At 38.0% G+C, this 18,739-nt stretch overlaps 1 long non-coding RNA gene across 4 annotated transcripts in view; it reads right to left on the bottom strand.

Annotated features, from left to right (window-relative positions):
* Positions 1 to 304: 304 nt before the first annotated feature.
* LOC106847275 (uncharacterized) overlaps positions 305 to 18,739 on the bottom strand; it is a 107,193-nt gene continuing 88,758 nt past the window's right edge. For 2 of the 4 annotated variants that reach the window (XR_011501872.1, XR_011501869.1), the window contains 3 exons: positions 11,190 to 11,359; positions 10,988 to 11,072; positions 305 to 4,562 (listed from right to left, as the gene is read on the bottom strand). This is a non-coding gene — a long non-coding RNA (uncharacterized lncRNA). Of the gene's footprint in view, positions 4,563 to 9,938; positions 10,037 to 10,987; positions 11,073 to 11,189; positions 11,360 to 18,739 lie in introns of all 4 variants that reach the window. The other 2 variants (XR_011501871.1, XR_011501870.1) reach the window with 2 other exon arrangements.

Genomic DNA, 18,739 nt, shown 5'->3' with positions numbered 1-18,739 from the left:
TGCTCCTGAAGTGATATTTTACCCAAATGCAGTGCATTCTGAGAAAACTAATTAACTTTGACTTCACTGCACCTATCCCCAGAAGACTCAGCTCTCTTGTGTTTGGGTAGAATAATTAAAGAAAAATAAAATTTCCCCAAAGAGAAGAGATTTTCATTCTATTACTGTAAAACATAGAAATGAAATAAATTGTTACCATGGAAAGAAATGAACTGCAAACTCTTTCCATCTGTTTATTTAGAAAGGAAGGCAGGTTACCTCATCCTCACTGCCATAGACAATTAGCTCTTTTCTTCTGGCTTCTGCAACATGGAGGACTGCTCATCTGTCAACAGCTTCACACACGAGGCCTGGCTCTGCCTATCCTTGCCTAATGCTGGGCAAATCAAGTACAATGCCCAAAGTTGTAGACAGTAGTGAGCTAGTGTCAGCTAACCCGGCAGTTTTGTTACGTGTCTAACTGCTACTCTGAGGAAGATGCAAATATAAACCTCTGGTTCAAGACCCAATCTCTGAATCTCCGGCTCAAAGCTTGAAATGTCATCCCCCATCAGTCAGCTGTTAGAGATCACAGAATATTTTGTTAGCTTTCATTTGAGAATTGGCCTGAGATTGAGTACTACTTGAAGAAATCAGAGCTTATCACACATTCCATCAACATCGCTTCTGCAAGTGAGATAACCAGTGGATAAACTCTGTCATGGGTGGCCAAGGTCTTGTTAATTGGACAGAGCACTCAGATGTTGGATAGAAGATAAATAATTTTTCTAAATTAGAAGCAGTTTCATAAAATTAAAGTCGACTTTGTAAAAACCTTTGAGAAGTTCTAATCTGTTTTCACCAGGTCCCGTGAATTGCAGGGCTTTCTGGAATCGTTAAGTTGAGATAATAGGAAAGGTTTGTGAACCTGATGTCTTTGATTCACTTTTTAGGCTTAGAGGAAAATTTATACAAAACAAACCTACCACCTGCATTCAGAATGATTGACAAAAGTGAAATACAAGAAGCAGAGCTTTCTGAAGGATGAAAAAATTACCCTGCATGTTTCAAAAACATTAGAAAGTTTTTTTAATTGTTAAGCATTCTTATTTGAGACTGGCAAAAACTCGTGATGATCAGCTTTTACTTGACGACAGAGAGCAGGTTAGCAATTTTTTGTGTCCACAAACATTCTGAAGCTCATGGACAAAGATGTGAGAGCTCTGCCTGGTAGCTTAAAGTTTCACAATTTTGGTCAAATCACAATACATGTGAATAAATGTAGCGCTTTTGATACTGTGCCTTACGGTCGGATTGCAAGGAAGGCTGGCCTTACAATTCTGTTTGATCCACATGTCAACCCTTCCTTCATGGCTTAAACATGAAACAAGTTTTTGACCTTCAAAGAAGCAAACAAAAACATCATATGTCTTTGACATTTCATGCTCAATAGACAATGTTTTCTGTTTTTCTGTTCTTAATTTTGGCGAAATTGTATTATATGAGGCACACACTCATGGGACCACATTCTTTTGCTTTTGTTCATAAAACCAAAAGACCCAATTAATTAATAAAAAAGATAAAATAAAAATCGACAATGGCAATACATAACTGAGGCACAGTTACAGGATATGTTAACTTCCAAAGACAAAAGTTGAAGAAAATTCTTGAGAATTTTTGGCTATCTGCCTCCTTGGAAGATGTGGCAGGGAATCTAACACATTCCAGATACATTCTTTCATTCAAAGATTCATATGTAAATTCTGGGCTCTCAAGTAAAACGTTTCAAAGGAGTTTTCCTGTGGACTCTGGAGTGGGCTTCGGCTCACCATATGCTGGGTGTTCAACCAGTTGAACAGGGCACAGCGACAGACACAGTGGCACTGTGTTAACCATGCCATACACGAGCTCAGGGTTTATATGTGGTCCCAGGACTTTTCCCCTCAATAAGAGAGGGCACGATCTGTGCTCTGTGCCCTCAGAATAGAGTCCTCAAAGCAGTGTGCACACAGAGGGATAAAATAGAGTCAATTTTTAGTTTCTGAATTTCAAAATTGACTTTGGAAATATACAGCAGGGCAATAGTTTTAAAGACAAAGTTTTTGAATCTCAAAAGTCCAGAGGTTGAAAGAATCAAAGCATAAAGATAATGCCACAAAGAACATATTTGGAAGAATGCATGCAACATAAGAGCAAATTTTTGCTACTCCAGAGATTTAAAAAATACCTCTGAACTGGAAGTGAAGCTGAACTTGAGAATGATCAAGTATGAGAGGGAGATGTGGACTCTGAGAAGAGACGAACAGGGGGCAACAGAATCCGCTATAGGTTTGGGGTCCAAAAGTAGTGGGGACTTGTTCCATACTTCCAAATATGAGTCCTCGGAGGTGGCAGCCTTGCAGGATTCCCACCCCACTATAGTGTGCAAGCTTTAGCCCAGAAATGGCCACATGGATGGCAGTGCTGAAGACAGAAATGTTGAGTTTCTCACAGTTCCAATGTAGTGCAGTAGAGCAGTTCAACATATCACAAGCCCCCAAAAGAAGGTTGAATTTAGATGAGAAAGAGTGGATAAACTTGAAGAGACCTCAAAGGAGAGGAAGGGGCTGTAGAAACAAACAAAATTGTCACTACAGGTGAGATAGGAAACTGAATGTCCAGTGTGTCATCATGGAGGGTTGACAGTGTCCAATGGACGGTCATCGGACCATGGACCATGACATTTCAACAGATACAAACATGGATAGATGCCACACGAGGGCTAGGCACTGCCCCTAGTGCTTTGCCTTAGCACTATGTCATCCTCCAGAATTTAGATACAGCCTGGGAGAAAGGGGAGAGGGGAAATCCCAAACTGCTTAAGATGGAGTGTTCAATGAATATAGAAAAAATTTTGAAGTATCAAGAAAATTCAATCATAGAGAATATGTTTGTACTAAAATTGATGTTTTTGCCCACGTGTTTATGGCCCCAAATCTCATACTCACTTCATGTATGAAAGACTAACTTGAATAGATCATCTGCTGTCTAACTGGATACAGGAAGCAGTTCCATAAGTTTCAAGATTACAAACATAAAGAAAAAGGCTGACACTCGAGGAAGGAAGCTGTGCTATTTCCAGTGATGCGATGCGAAGTCTTTTCCACAAATGGTTATTTCACATACGTGCTCACGTAACACAGGATTTCTCAATTGATGGCCCCAGCACCAAATCTGGCCCACTGGCTGCCTATTTTGTTACAGCTCTCCAATTAGAATTGTTTTAATATTTCCAAACGGTTGAAAACAAATCAAAAGAATATTTTGTGGTATTTAAAGTTATATAAAATTCAAATTTCAATGTTCCCAAATAAAATTTTACTAGAACAAAGTCACATCTACTTGTTTATGTAAAGTAGCTTTTGCACTTCAATAGCAAAGTTAAGTAGTTAAACAGACTATAGGACCCACTCAGCCCAAAATATTTGCCATCTGTTCATTTACAGAATAAATTTGACAACCCCAGATCTAGTAACAAACTCCCAGGTTGAACAAACACAGAACTCAGACCACGCCTTTCAACTCATCAAATATGTTTACTAGAGTTCCCCAACAGTGGCTTATTAAATTAATTATGCTCATACTTCATTTGAGTGAGTTACCGGATATAAAGGTCTCAGGAGCAGAATCTGACACACAGTCATCCAAGTGATAGCTAGCCTTCTCATTTGTGATCTTGCACAATTTGAAATTATTCCTCAAGCAGCTGCTAGGATTTACTTCTACGGTTTCAATATTATTACTTTATTTTTTAAAGTTGAAGGACCAAGCTTCTAATCAAATGTGTGTCAGTTAACGTAAAAAGTCACTCTTACTTTATAAGTCAAACCAGTAAATATCAATCATCATGTCTTTTTTACTCTGAAATATGGACTTAAATTATGAAAAGACGTCAGTACTATTCCACAATAAGTAATAGAGAAATGCTTTGAATTTTTCGTTTCCAACAGATTAATAATAGTAATAATAGTTAGCACTTATTGCATGCCTTCCAAGTATTAAGCATTGTAAATGCATAACCCCCCACAAGGTAGTACTATCCCCAGTCTATAGATGAGAACACACGGGCTCAGAGAGAGAAAGGAACTTGCTCCTGGCTGTCGCACAGAAGTGGGATCTCAGACCCAGATGCTAGTCTAAATCTGCACTCTCCCTACTGAACTGTATTGCTTTTTCTTTACAATTTCTAGCTTCACACATCATTCACTCCCCTACTCAGTGCTCTTTTTGACAAAAACTCCCATTAACAAGCTGGTTGAGGAGAGCCAGAAGTCCAATTGGCGACCAGAAGCAAATATCATTTTGTGAGTCAAGACTTTGTTGGTAATGTAGCTCGTAGTCTTGTCCCCTTCAGTGTCATCTCTGTACCAACTGCCTCCTGTGGGCAGTGGCAGCAGTTGGGCTGTCTGTTGACTTCCTGGGGTCACAGTTTGGAATACAGCAATATGCACTTATTCTGATTTTCTTGTGACATCTAGAGACAAATTTCTTGACCTTTGCTTGCAGAGATAGTGCCACCACTGTGTTCTTTCCAAGATGATAACCTGAGTGAAAAAAGCAATGAGTCCTCATATCCCGTGGCTTTAACAGGTAAACTGGCTACTCTTTGCCGGACATTTTGGTTTTTATAATCTCATCTCTTTGATCCCCATGACAGCATACCCTAGGCATGATAGGCTTCAATGTCCTCCTTAAAAGTTCACTACTTAAAAACTGAAGATAACACAATAGTTTCAGCATGATTTTCCAAATTAGCCAATTTATTATCCCATCTGAAAGTATATTCAACTGATAATTATTTTCTTCCCTCACTTATACCTCCCCAAATTGAATTTGCCAGTCTCTGTGGCGTGTTTGGGCTATTTCTCTCTGCCAAATTGAGATATTTTTAAATGTGTTGATTAACAACCACTCTCATGTTTGAGGTTTTATAACACCTCACATATTATTGATGCTTTAGAAATCTTTCTTGGCAGCCTTGGAATATTTTCTATAGTCTTTCCAAATGTGTTTAGATAAACAATTTGATTCAGTTGAGCACAAGGTTGAACAATGAGCAAATGTTATGTGCAAACATCTGTGTGTGTGTTCTGTTGTAAGACACCCAGTTTGTGGTACTTTGTTATGGCCATTACTTAAATGATCGTGCATTATGTTGTCTGTTTTGTGGCTGCCTCTTTATACTTAGCTGTGTCCTCCTGAGGGCACAGACCACACTGCTCTCCAGTCTCAAGGTCTAGATTCAAGTGCCAGCTCCACACCTTATCAGCAAGTTCCTCTCTGTGTGTCTCTATCTGTAGAAGGGGCATACAAGCAATGCCAACCACATGTGTTGTTGTGAGAATGATACGATGTAATGTATGGAAATCTCAAAAAATGTTAATGACCATTATGATTATATGCCATTATTTTTATTTTCACTGATACATACTCTGTGCTGTGCATAACACATAAAAGACATTTTTTTAAAGTCTTGAATAAATGAATGAATGAACAAACAGATGAAATATATGGGATGAAGCAGGTACTACTAAACATGATATTTGTATATTTCTGTATTTGCATATTCATGCCCCCATGTCCACATGCTTATAACTAGGTGAAAAGTTAATTAAGAGAAATATACTAATAATGGCCTGCCAGGAATAATAAAATTTAATACAGTACAGAAATTGTTAAGGTGTCAGAATCATGTGCTAAAAAGCAGTAGCTAAAAGAAAAAACAAATAAATTTCGTTCCCCGTATCCAGAGAAAGGGCTCTGGGAGAACGGGAGGCCATACTGTCCTTTCATAGTCCTCCTATTTCAGCATAGGATTCCCATCAGAGTTAAATGTGCACCATTTGAGAATCACTGGATTACAGAAAGTTAAAGTCAGATAGCAACTTAAAGATCTCCTTCATTTCTCTGTAGAACAGTGTTAAAGAGGCCGGGTGATTTGCCCAAGAGCATGAAGAAGAAGAGCCGGGTAGGACTGTGCTGGCTCACTGTTGTAAGGCCAGCACCAAGGACTACCTGACACTTAGTAAATACTCACTTAGAGAATAACTAAACAAAAAAATGATGGATTGAAACTCACGAATTCTGACTCATAGCTCAAACATGAAACTTACTGTGTTGCTTTCTATTTTGATTGAGTAATTATAAAGAATATGTAACATGCCATCTTTTTAATCATGAAGGGATTATTTTTATTATTCTTGCTCAACACTTATCTTAATAATGCTTTAGGAAAAAAACTAAAACAAAAAAGTGTGAAAGCGAATTCAAGGACAATTGGCGACGCAAAAAAAGATCATTCTAAGTGAGTCCACCCAAAATAGGGATGGAGAATTTTATATTACATCATGAAAAGAGATCAATTAGCCTTTAGCCTGGAAAATTAAAACTATAAATTATGAAATTAAATTGATTTAATTTGTATCTTTAAAATTCATGTTATAATTGCAACTTTGCAATAATTTTTAGGACAAATCAACAATGAATCAGGTGTTCACTGATTTGTGTAAGAAATACCTTTTCTAAGAAAATTGTGTTATGGCACATTCTATTTTTCAAATTTAAATTTCATATCACACATGCAAAGAGGCTCATTTTTATTTTCCAGATTCATCTCTAATCTGGTTCTCAGACCAGTCCCTGTTGAAAGCCCATCATGCACCATTTTGCTTCTCTCCTCTGATCTAAGCCGCATGACCTGCTGCTGACTGCCTATGAGGGTCAGGCAGGTCCCGACCACTCTGGAAAGCTTGACTCTTGCACTTTCACTTTTCAAGGAAACTGAATTGTGTTGTTGGATAACACAAGCATCTGATAATCTTCCAGGCCCTGACTGACAAAGATGTTGACTAACACAAATACTGGTGTTACAAAAGGAGGGATATTTGAGTGGGCATTAATTTTATTGGTGCTTAGTGACTAATTAGTATTTTTGTATTGTGACAATTTGTGCTCCTCGACACAACATGATTGTCAGTCTCCAGACAATGAATACAGTAAGTGGATGATATTCTTTGTTTTGAGCACTTCAAACAGATTAATAGTTCCAGGGAATACGTTGCTTGTGTCCAAGTTATCATACACATCACATTCAAATGGAATTTTCTGAGAAATATTACTTTTTGAATGATGCTAAAAACTCATAACTCCAGTTTACCTGCTCCTGCCTGCCTCATTCTGACATCCGTGAGCACAACTCTCTGAAGTCTATTATCTCTTTCACACCTGACTTCTTCAGATTCACTCATCAAATTAGTTTTTGTGAAAAGTCTCACTTTTCCAATTAAACTTTTTGGAAGCCATGAGAAAACATAGGAGTTAAACTTAAAGTGTGTGACATTTCTTCCATCATGCTCAAACAACAAAGGTTTTCCCAACCATCGGCAGCTCTGATTTCACTTTCTGAAAGTTTGAAAGCGATCTCACTAACAGACATGTATTCATTGAGACTGCCTTTTCTGGCTAGATAAAAGTTATACTATTATCCTAGGACAACTAGTTTTTCCTAAATAGACAAAATCATATATTTTATCTTCCTGCCCTAAACCATAGTTTTAAAGTGACAGACTAACTTCATAATGGTAGGAATTATAAGCCTTCAAATATCTTAAATGACTACTAACAATTTACATATATCACGATTGAATTTATCATATCCAAAACAAGCATTGACTGTAAGTTGAATAAAATAACCTTTCCCCTTTCTTTATATAACTTATCTGGTTGTGCAACACACAGAGAAAGACAACAATAGACGAGTCCTAGCTCGTGATTTATTCAAACTCTATGAACCATAATCCTAACAGCTAGACATGCAAATTCCTAGGATTATTCCCTAGTCAGTACAGGGAAAATAATATCCCCTCCCGGTTGATATTTCAACTCAGTAACTTTGCTTTTTCTCACATATTATGAAAAACTCACTAACCACTCCAATAGCTGAGAATTACTGGTGAGGTGTTTTCCCCTAGTTTCCTTTAGCTTCAGTTTTCTGATTCTATTCCCTAACAATTGACGCTTGGCATCACACCCCTGCAGCTGCTGCCCTTGGTCTGCACAGCTTTGCTCCCCACTGGCCACAGCTCCAATTCCTTCACTCCTCCAGAATACCACTGACACAGGACAGAGTTTTCCTAAAGATCTGAGATAATGGAAGGTGGGGTTTACAGCATAGGACAGACACTAATTTAAACCTAAATGGCTATAGTCTTTGGTCCCAGGCATGGGTAACCTCCCATTGTCCATGCTTCCTTAGAACCATTGACTTAGCTACATTTTCTCAGACTCTCTTGCTGTCTCTTCCCCTCCAGTATTTCCAAACTTCCTGCTCTCTCTTAAACCTAATCTCAGATAATCCATATATCTACCCTTTAATTTTGAAGAACAATTTGGCACTCCTTTTCTAACCCATGCTTCAGGGAAGCCTCACTATTCCCAGTCAAGAGCCCGTCAAGTTATTTCCCTAAAGAAAGAATCACCTCCCCTTACATGAAAATGCCACTTGTCTGGTATGTGAAGAGTGGTTCTAGTCTGGCTTTGAATAGAATTTTTTTTAATCTTCTTATTACATGAGCAAGTGAGAATCAGTAAGAGAGAGCTCTCTGCAGGTTGGACTTGTCTGTCAGGGTTTGCAGAGGTAATGGGAATCAGGCCAGATCAAAGGGTCATTAGTATTTGAGTAGATTGAAAAAAGGAAGATATTTGTATATAGCAGAACAAACAAATAAGAGTTGAGATGTGGAATTGTGCCTGATTTACGTAGGAGAAAGAGAGAGGAGTTGCTTGACTCGAATTGAGACATGGTGAACAGTAGACTATGAACTCAGAGAAATAATTTGGTAACCAATTATAGCATAACTAGAGAATATGAAAAGAATTTAAACTTGGAAAAATAAAAAACAAGAAATAGAGCCTTTGTGGAATTCTTTAGCAGAAGTGTGACGTGGTAAAGAAATATTTGGAGGAGATTAATCTGGTGATATAACAGAGACATGTTGATGGAATGAAAGCCTGGAGGCAGAGAAGTCAGTTTGTGTGATATGGCAGTAATTGTGAGGGAAGACTGGGGAGGTGAGCCAGCCTGGTGATATTGGAAGGGAGGAGAATGGTGAGAACTGAGAAACAATGCAAATGACCACTGTGCTTAGGCTCAAGGCTGCTGACCAGCAACACTGCCCCGGGACATTCAGTGCTCAGCTGGGACAGGGAGGTGACCAGGAGGGAGATAGCACCCTCCAAACTGCTGGGGTTGCGCCAAAGCTACGATTTAGTGGCAATTTTCTACTCTGGCTGCCCATCAAGACTTCCCTTTGTGCCCCTCAAGACTTAGGTGTCACTGTTTGTTAATATAATTATGGATAATTTTTAAAATATTTATAAATAAAATACACATAATGTAAAAATATTTAATATTTTGCAAACTGTTCTTGCTGTTTTTATAAAAAGGTAATGAATGTCGATTGAAGAAAGTGTATAAAAGGAATATAAAATAAAAACATCAATGATCCAGCATCTAAAGACATATTTTCCTAATATTCTGCCACTAAACGTACTGTATTTCTAACAGATTAACACATAACACATTGAAGTCAACGTTGTCTTCTGCCTAGTTCATATTGCTTTTTAAACCATGGTTTCTACAAAAGCTTTTTAAAAAAGACAAGTTCATTAAGCTTTGTGTCTTTTGGTTTCCCCATTTAAACCAAGAAAGAGAAGACTACTTGGTTTAGCATTGCCAGGGTGGGCTGGTTCAAGAAAGGAAGCTGAGAAGACAAAGCAAGTTTCTCAGAAAGAGGCCCATTACCAGAAATGTGTTGCAGCTTTTGTGTTTCCATTCTTTTTGGCCCATGACATTATCCTTCCAAGAAACTTTATATTTTCAAATCATTCATGTTTAATAAAGATAAGCATTGGGAAAGTACCTGAAGCCAAGAAAGATATCTTGCACTCCGAATTTATTGCACCACAAATATTTGTTTTTCAGCCACTAGTTTTTTAAAGAGAGGTTTTCTTTCTGTCCCTATGGTAGCCAGGAATGAAAAAACATAATAAAATATATTATTTGAAACCAAAGACAACAGTATGTTCTGAGATGTCATTTATTTTGTATAGTAACTCTAGCTATAGAAAACTCAGCAAATCCTACAGAGAGCTATTCTTTAGAATGGAGAACCATTTTCTGCCTGTAAATGATGACATATTTCCAAAGAAGACTGACTTACCATTATCTCCTTAGGGTTCTAAACATAGCTAGAAGTCAATTTTAAACTCTGCTATAAGTTGTCATATTTTTAACAGTATAACCCATGCTTTTCTAGTCTTAGATCTGACAATAAAATCTATTTCTTATTTTCAAAAGTTGCATAGACCTCCACTACTTCCTGGAAAATAAGATGTCTAGGAAGAAAGAATGAGCTAACTTGGTGAAGTCACTTGCAGATTTGGAGATGAGATCTGGTACCTATTTGTCAATGACCTTGGGAAGGTTGTTTAATCTCTCTCTGTTTGGATTTGATGTTAATATCCTTTCAACCGTTCTTCTCATTTAGCCAAGCCATTACTTACATGGAATACTAGAAAATAAACTAACAATGACTTCCTAAGCACAGAGTGTAAAAGTCTGTTGACACGTTAAGGAGTTCCCCACCCATCACACGGGAAAGTCAAGTTGCCCAAGTGTCTCACAGGATGGCTTCATCTTGCACATTTGAAAACGGATGCCTAGCGATAGAGGAGCAAAAGAAAACAGCTATAGACTTTTGACTTTTTCAGTATCCAAACATGTTTAGGAGCAATTTTAAGTGAGAAATAACATGGATGAATTGCCTCGGGGACAAACAATTTCACATCTTAGAAGAGAGGAGGATTAGGTGAAAGCAATGCAGGTGTAGTTCTGCTTGAGTATCTATGATGTTTTCAAATTAGATGGAACTTTCAAGGCATTGTCCTCAGCCTGCTGTTTCCCCCTTACCTTCTCATGACTCCAGTACTTTGGACCATGCTGCACTTTTATTTGCATGAGTTGAAGAAGGCACCAGTCCTAGAATATATTCTATCTAGACAGGGAAAGCAGAGAATAGGCGAAAATAACTAACTGTAAATTTGTCATCTGGTTCCGTGACTTCCAGTATAGCCTTTTAATTTCATCTTGCTGCTCTCACAGTACCACTCACCTGAATTGCACCAGATCAGTTTACACGTGGAGAGCAGGCCCCCTGTTTATGCATTCTGAAAGAAAACAAAAGTCACCAGAGAGCAATGGGCTTCTACTCTTGATGTTCCTTCTGGCGAGCAGCATGTATTTATCAGACACCCACTAGATACGAGTGCTGTGCTGGTCCTGCTGGGGAAAGATAAAGATATGTTAGGTCTCTTCCCTCAAGAGCTTTCATTTAACTCAGGAGAAAAGATGAAAATACATTGCATAGCACCTGCCTGGCACACAAAGTGAGGCTCCTGGACCAGCAACCCTGGCCCACCTGAGGCTGGTTAGAAAGCTGGCCTCTTGGGCCCCACCCAGCCCTACTGAATCACGAGCTGTGTTATACCAAGATCCCCAGGTCATTCACATGCACACAAAAGTTTGAGAAGTGCTGACAGATAGAACAACATTTTCTCCCCACTCAAATCTATGCCACAGCATTATAAGTGACCACTGGCCTGATCGCATGCAGACTATGAATGTGTGTGTTCTTGAAGACAAGGAATCATTTAAGTGAAACATGCCCAGAAAGCTGGTAGACAAGCTTAGCAAAGAGGCTGCTGTTCATTTTTAGTGCTATTGGAGTACAAAAAAAGACATTATTTTATTTAGTTTGCCATTTGTAAACCTCTAAAAGGTAAAAATGATGTCATTAAAGGGAAAAAACAGCTATTGTCTGAAATATGTTTACATGAGTTTACAAGACTCAAGAAAATAGCATCTGGAGGTTATTCAACTCCATAAAAGATTTTGTGGTTTAGTGATTAAGAGTCTTGTCTCCTTACCCTTATGCTGGAATTAGCACATCTTTAGGATATATCACCAAAAAGAGATATATCAGCTACTGAAGGATTTTACTCAAAGTACATTTCAGTTTGTAAGAAAAAAAAAGCATCAGGCTGAGTTGTGGAAGGTTAGAGCATGTAACTTGAGTAAATCATATATAATATAACACCAAAGCATTTTCATATTTAAAAGGTATTCAAAATCAACACCAGATAATTTTTGTACTCCATAAGATAAGCTTAAAATCAATTTTAAAGTGATGACTATCATCGGCATAAAATGTACATTTGCTTTGTATCACTGGACCGTGAAGGAAACACCTAAGGATTTTTAATGATTACTAAATTGCTCTGCACTGTACTGATTACACTTTGTACTATATTGTGCAATTAGGTCGATGTATAATTATTACACATTACCATCATATTACTATTCTTATACATTTGTTCTTTATTCTTTTAGACCTCTTAAAGAATCAACGACATTCCTCGAAGCTAAAATAGATTTCATTTACATTAATGAAGATTTTGATTAGCTAATGGAAAATAATTCTATGCAAGTTCCTGTATTGAATTACCCTTTACAGTTTTTTCATGTGACTCTCTACTCTTTGTTTGCTATTAGCATTTGGGGTGTGAAACGCAGTTCAAAAGAAAAAGTAAGGTGTTCCTGCTTTCTTCTTTTCCGATTCTTTTTAAATGCAAGCTTAATCACATTCATTGAAGACTATTTTTTTCTCCTTCTTTTTGGACTTTAATTCCCAATAGTGAGAAAATATTACCATTAACTATGAGAAGGAAAATATAGCTGTGATCCTAAAAGAAATTAAAAATACACTCCATTCCTACTACATCTGTATTAATGGGAATAGAAATGTGTAAGAACACTACAAAGACATTTGCTTCCATCCAAAGTGCTTCTCTTGCTTGCTTAGCCTGATGCTGTGGGATGTAGGTTAAGAAAGGCTTAAAAGGTAAGTATACAGGGCCAGGCCCATGGCATAGTAGTTAACTTTGGTGTGCTCTGCTTTGGTAGCCCAGGGTTCATGGGTTCAGATCCCAGGCAGAGACTTACACCACTCATCAGCCATGCTATGGTGGCAACCCACATGCAAAATAGAGGAAGACTGGCACAGATGCTAGCTCAGGGCTAATCTTCCTCAAGAGAGAAAAAAAAAAAGAGGAAGATTGGCAACAGATGTTAGCTCAGGGAGAATCTTCCTCACCAAAAAAAAAAAAAAGTAAGTTAATAAATGGCCAATGCATTCTCAGACTGGAGAGTTTTTTGTGCTATTGTTCTATTAATTTGTTTTTGTTTTTTAATAAGTTAAGTATCACTACCTTTAAAGTATTAGATAATTCTAAAATGCAAATACTTTGGAAAATGAATATAAATATGTAAGTATATGTATAGGGAGAATTTTATATTTCTATAAATGCATATATTTATATGAAATACATAAACATACACAAAATATCAAACAGCAAGACTTTTAGTTCCAGAATATAAAAATTCTGGTTTGTCGGGGCCAGTCCCGTGGTGTAGTGGTTAAGTTTGGTGCATTCTGCTTTGGTGGCCTGGGTTTGCAGGTTTGGATCCCAGGTGTGGACCTACACTACCCATCAGCCACGCTGTGGTGGGGACTCACATATAAAGTAGAGGAAGATTGGCACAGGGCTAATCTTCCTCAAGCAAAAAAAAAATACAAGGCAGATTGGCAACAGATGTTAGCTCACAGAGAATCTTCCTCAGCAAAGACAACAAAATCTTGTTCATCATATACTTAATTAGACATGAATATATTTCTTCTTCATGTAATAAATTTATTGTAAAAATGCATGTTCATTATGAATGTTTCACAATTCAAAACATATAAAAATTATTTTTAACAGGGTAAGTAGTTTCTATTTTCTCAAGCAGACTCTCCAATATTTATTTCATAATTATATCCTCATAGTTATAGTTACTTTTAATTACAACAAAAAACTCCCTATTTTAACGTATGGCTATATGTGTGAAAGACTCAATACCTCGTCTTTTCCAGTACGAGGTGGCCAGTTCGTGGAACAGCTCCACACAGATGCACGGAGATGCTGGGAACCAAAATAAGGAAATCTTAAAGCAATAGTTCAGTGATTTTTTTCAAGTCTCATAACAGAAATGAATAAATTAGACAATGTCAATCTTGTGAGAGTGGAATAAAATAAACAGCGACAAAGGAAGGACAAATACTACTCCAATAATCCCTGTAATGAAGCCAGGATCAGGATAAGAAGCAAATTCTTAGGATTATAGAATTCATACTAAAGTTTCTCTGTTCATTTTCTTAATGTGTATTCAGGAGTCACAGCCAGAGTCTTCCATACACGAGTATTTTTATGAATGGAAATCTGAATCTTCACGGCAGATCTACATATTCTCTAAAACAGTGCCCTTTCATCAGAGACTTCTGTAACAACGGACAAGGAAAATGGCATTCTGAAGACATAACACCTTAACACCTATTTGTAGCTATAAGACTGCATCATCTGCAGTACAGAAAGCAGGGTAAGTTCTCTGCAAAACTATCATTATGTAACTGGCAGAATTTTCCTAATATTCCTTGTCCTCTGGTTAAGTGTCTTGTTTGCGTAAGAACTCATTCACGTCGGTGAGAAAGAAGAGCTATGTGACATCACCTTGTCCTACAATGTGGTGTATGAAAGGATCTTTTCTGGAATACAAGCTAAATGGTATTTTCTTTACAGGTAAGTTAATTTTATAACACATTATAAACAAAGTTCCTGCCACATGAGAAGTACAAGAGGCCGTGCAAGGAATGGGGACATAACAAGACAAATGTGACACAATCCGACAAGAAGAGTGCAATCTCATAAAGAAGACAGAACAAGTAGCATTAGTTACTCGCTATAATCTCCCGAAAAAGTGTCATGAGAAAGATTTAAGTGAGGAGTAGGAATGTAAAGAGGACAGAGACAGAATTTCTTAATGGAGAAGGCTGAGAGAGAAGACATTCGATCCCATGATCTACATAGCAGCTACAATATTTCAAAGCTACATATTTAGGCACACATTTAAAAAAAAAATGTTACCAGCTTAGTTCCATGGTTTTTGGTCATTGGCATCATATCTCACCAGCATCTTCTGGGATGTCAAAAGTTCCCTCGTGGTCTCCCTCATCAAGCCTGCATTCACTGTCTCCTCACCTGACTCCCAGTCTCTTTCACAGCCCCTGCTTGGCCTGGAAGACTGTGGGACCGTCCCAGCTGTCTCTGCTTAGACATACTGAGCTGTCTCCCAGGATTCCCAGTGGGAAGGGGGAAAGTCCTCTTTAAACTTCTCTCCCCATTCTTTGGAGTCTCCTAAATTCTTCTGCAGTTACTATCACCTCTCTTCTACGGAGGACACTACCTTGGGGTGGACAGATTTGGAGGCAAAGTAGTGTGCACAAATGTATAGCTTGTTGAGAAATGCCTAAGACTTTGCCACACTGAGGTGACACAATGAAGCACTCCCTGCAGACTGCAAACAGGTCACTTTGGAGGTCAGCAAGGTGTCTGCTTCGTCTGGGTGTGAGAAGTAGCAAGAGATGACTCAGTCAATTACCCCACCCACAGTGAAGTCACCGTACAAAAATATGGTAGAACAGCCATTCCTTCCTTCACTCTCCCAAGAACCCAGTGCATCTATCTTATGTTTTATCCAAGTACATGTCTCTTTGAGGTCAAGCCTGATTCATCTCTGAATCCTTAGCACCTAGCTCAATATAATGGGGATATATATTGAATTAATGATAAATATTGATGATATGTGTTGAACGATGGTACTAAGCAAATCATTCAGTACTTGGAAGGAAAGATTAAAGGAAATTTATACAGTTCGGATAATGTTACTTCTATGTTGTCTATTTCATTTTGACCACCTCACCAACCAATTAGGCAGGGAAGTTTTCACCCTGAATAAGCGCAGAATGTGTAACGGACACTGACATCACTGTCCTTGTGCCTTAAAAAGTATAAAAGCCGGATTATAGTGTTACATCTGTATGAATCAGTAACAAGTAACATTTAAATATACAACACTCTTGCTGGAATTAACAGTGAATGTATTCTTAAAAGATTCATTTATAAGAGAGTGATCCTTATGCATATCTAGAAGCACTCAATTTTTTAAAAGAACCTACTACTGAGGCGTTCATGTGCTCACTTCTCCGAAAGCAACCATGATTCCCCACTATTTTACAGGAGAACGTCTGAATAACGTGTTAGTGGGGCATTTAAAGACCACGGATAGATTAAGATGGCCTTGACTCTCCCACTACTCCTGTACAAACAGGTTTTTTGACCAAATCAAAAATACCCCACACATTGTACTTTCCAACCTCTGTGCATTGTGCATGGCTCTCCTCTGCTCTCTTTTCCCTTTTACTGAAACTGAAATGTGCCACATCCTTCAACGCCCAGCACAGAGCCCAGCTCCTTCAGGATGCCTAAACTGATTATGCCTCTTCCAAACCTCAACAAACTCTTGTTATTGACTTGATATCCAGTAAATTCCAGTATGTGTGCATGCGTGTGCATTCGTGGTTTGTGTATTTAAGCCCACATATCTTCTTTCCCCAGTGAGGCTGGAAAGTGCTATATGACAAAACATATTTCTAATTTTTAAATATCCATATCAACTAACAAAGGTCATTTCTTATTAAATATTGGTTATTGTGATCATAGTTTTAAATGTGTCTTAGGAAAAATATCAGAAATCCAATGGACATTTCTTTCAGCAAAAAATTTTAAAACGTAAATAAATAAAAACAATTAAGTGCATTAATCACCCTGAAATTTATCTCATCTTGGGCCCCCTCTTCTTTCTCTCTGATCTCTCTAATTTATTTTTAATTTCTGGATTTGGTTTGGTGAATTATTAAGAAGACATTGTAAATACGTGTCTGCAGAATTCCAACACTGTAGGTATTGACCTTTAAGTCTTTGTAAACTTGTACGTGCTGGTCCCTTGTTTATAAGGCCTTTCCTTTACATCCTTGCTCTTCAAGACTCATCTCAAATGTCACTTTCTCAGAAACCAACACTGAACTTATCCCCACACCAGTTTATCGAAAAGGAGCCGTCATTCCTTCTCCTTATGTCACTGCTACAGTTTGCACACATCTCAATTCTTGTGTATATATAACACTTTCTTCTAATTCTCTCTTTACAGATTTGCCTCCCTTTACTAGACTTTAAGATCTGTGAGGTCAAGGGTTATCTCTTTTTAATCTTCATCTCCTTAACCCCTAGCACATTGCCTCCTTGTTTAGTAAGGGAACGAACCATTGCACAAATCTTAAATGAGGCAAGAACAAAAACCCAAGTGTTTTTATTCTGTGTACAAAGAAATCAAGGCTCTGATAGAAAGTGAACAGGTTAAAAAGTCAGTGACAAAATGCAGTGGGGACCTTAACCTCTGGGCACTTTATCCAGCGAGCTACCACTGTCCCCTACATCAGGCCGTCTTCACAGCAAACAAGGAGCAGCCGCAGGATTGTAAACACAACCTCACGAAACCACCAGGAAGTGATTCTTCGGTTCCAAGTGGTTTCCCAGGGTTAAAACCCATCCTAACCACGTGTAATTTTTCTTTATCCAATTGCAAAAATAATAATGATTATGTTTATTGAATCTTTGCCATATGTTAAGTTCTAAGCATTTACATGATTTAATACATTTAATTATCACCAACTTTCATTTACTGCTTATTTTCATCCCCAATTTATCAATGAGGAAAATGAAACAGAAATTCAGTAACCTACCCACACCAAAATTGGAGTAAGTAAAAACATAAGTTACATTACATACTCTTAAAATTAAGTCCAATATTATTATTTAGATTGTCAACAGACTATTTTAAAAATCAGAGATGTCATGGCCTACCACTTCCCCGTCACATGCACAGCACTCATGTGCACTTTTAGCCAGAGAGCGTGATCTAACAAGTAGGACAAGGAGCCTCTATTCTCAATTCCTTACCTTGAGCATATAAAACCTCTGAGCCTATCACTGAAATTGAAAAAATAAATTACTGCATTTCTTAACTATTGCATTTTTTATGAGAAGCAAAAACAGTCAGGATTTTGTGAACTACAAAGGATCATACCAATGCGAACGATATTCTTAGTTTGCTTTCACCCCATTGCTCTGAAGTAAGCAAGGACTTCATTATGAACAGCGTCCAGATGAGGAAAACAGGTTCCATAAAGCTAAGGGACTCTTTACGGGCCACAGAAAGTACCAAGGGACACAACTTGGCTGGATCACAGCCCTAGGCGTCCCCTTCTCGTGCCCCTTCCACCACACCAGGCCACCTTTCTGCAGACCGAGTTTTGGGTGATTTTACATCCACATGATTCGCATTCACATTTGAAATAAGGCAAAAAGAGCCTGAAATTTTGTGATCTAACACATTGGTCTAAATTTGGGATGGAAAACTGAGTAAAAATGAGAGACAGCACTATCAACTAGTGAGTGTTGTTTATCCATTAGACAAAAGCACCGCCAGCCACAGCTGTGCAAGTTCTCACACGCTACCATGAGGATCAATTTCAGACCTCTCCACCGAGTGGGAATGGATTTGAAGCTTCATGTTAATTTAATCATTTCCTTCTCTACTGAGACTAGCAACAAGGCCACCAGTTGGCATCCTTTTGATTTAGCATTTAAAATAGCTCTTGATAATAGCAAA

Source organism: Equus asinus, chromosome 3 (assembly GCF_041296235.1).
Source record: "Equus asinus isolate D_3611 breed Donkey chromosome 3, EquAss-T2T_v2, whole genome shotgun sequence".
NCBI classification, from domain to species: Eukaryota; Metazoa; Chordata; class Mammalia; order Perissodactyla; family Equidae; genus Equus; species Equus asinus.
The sequence above is the reverse complement of the archived record's forward strand: the minus strand, read 5'-3'. Positions and strand labels throughout refer to the sequence as shown.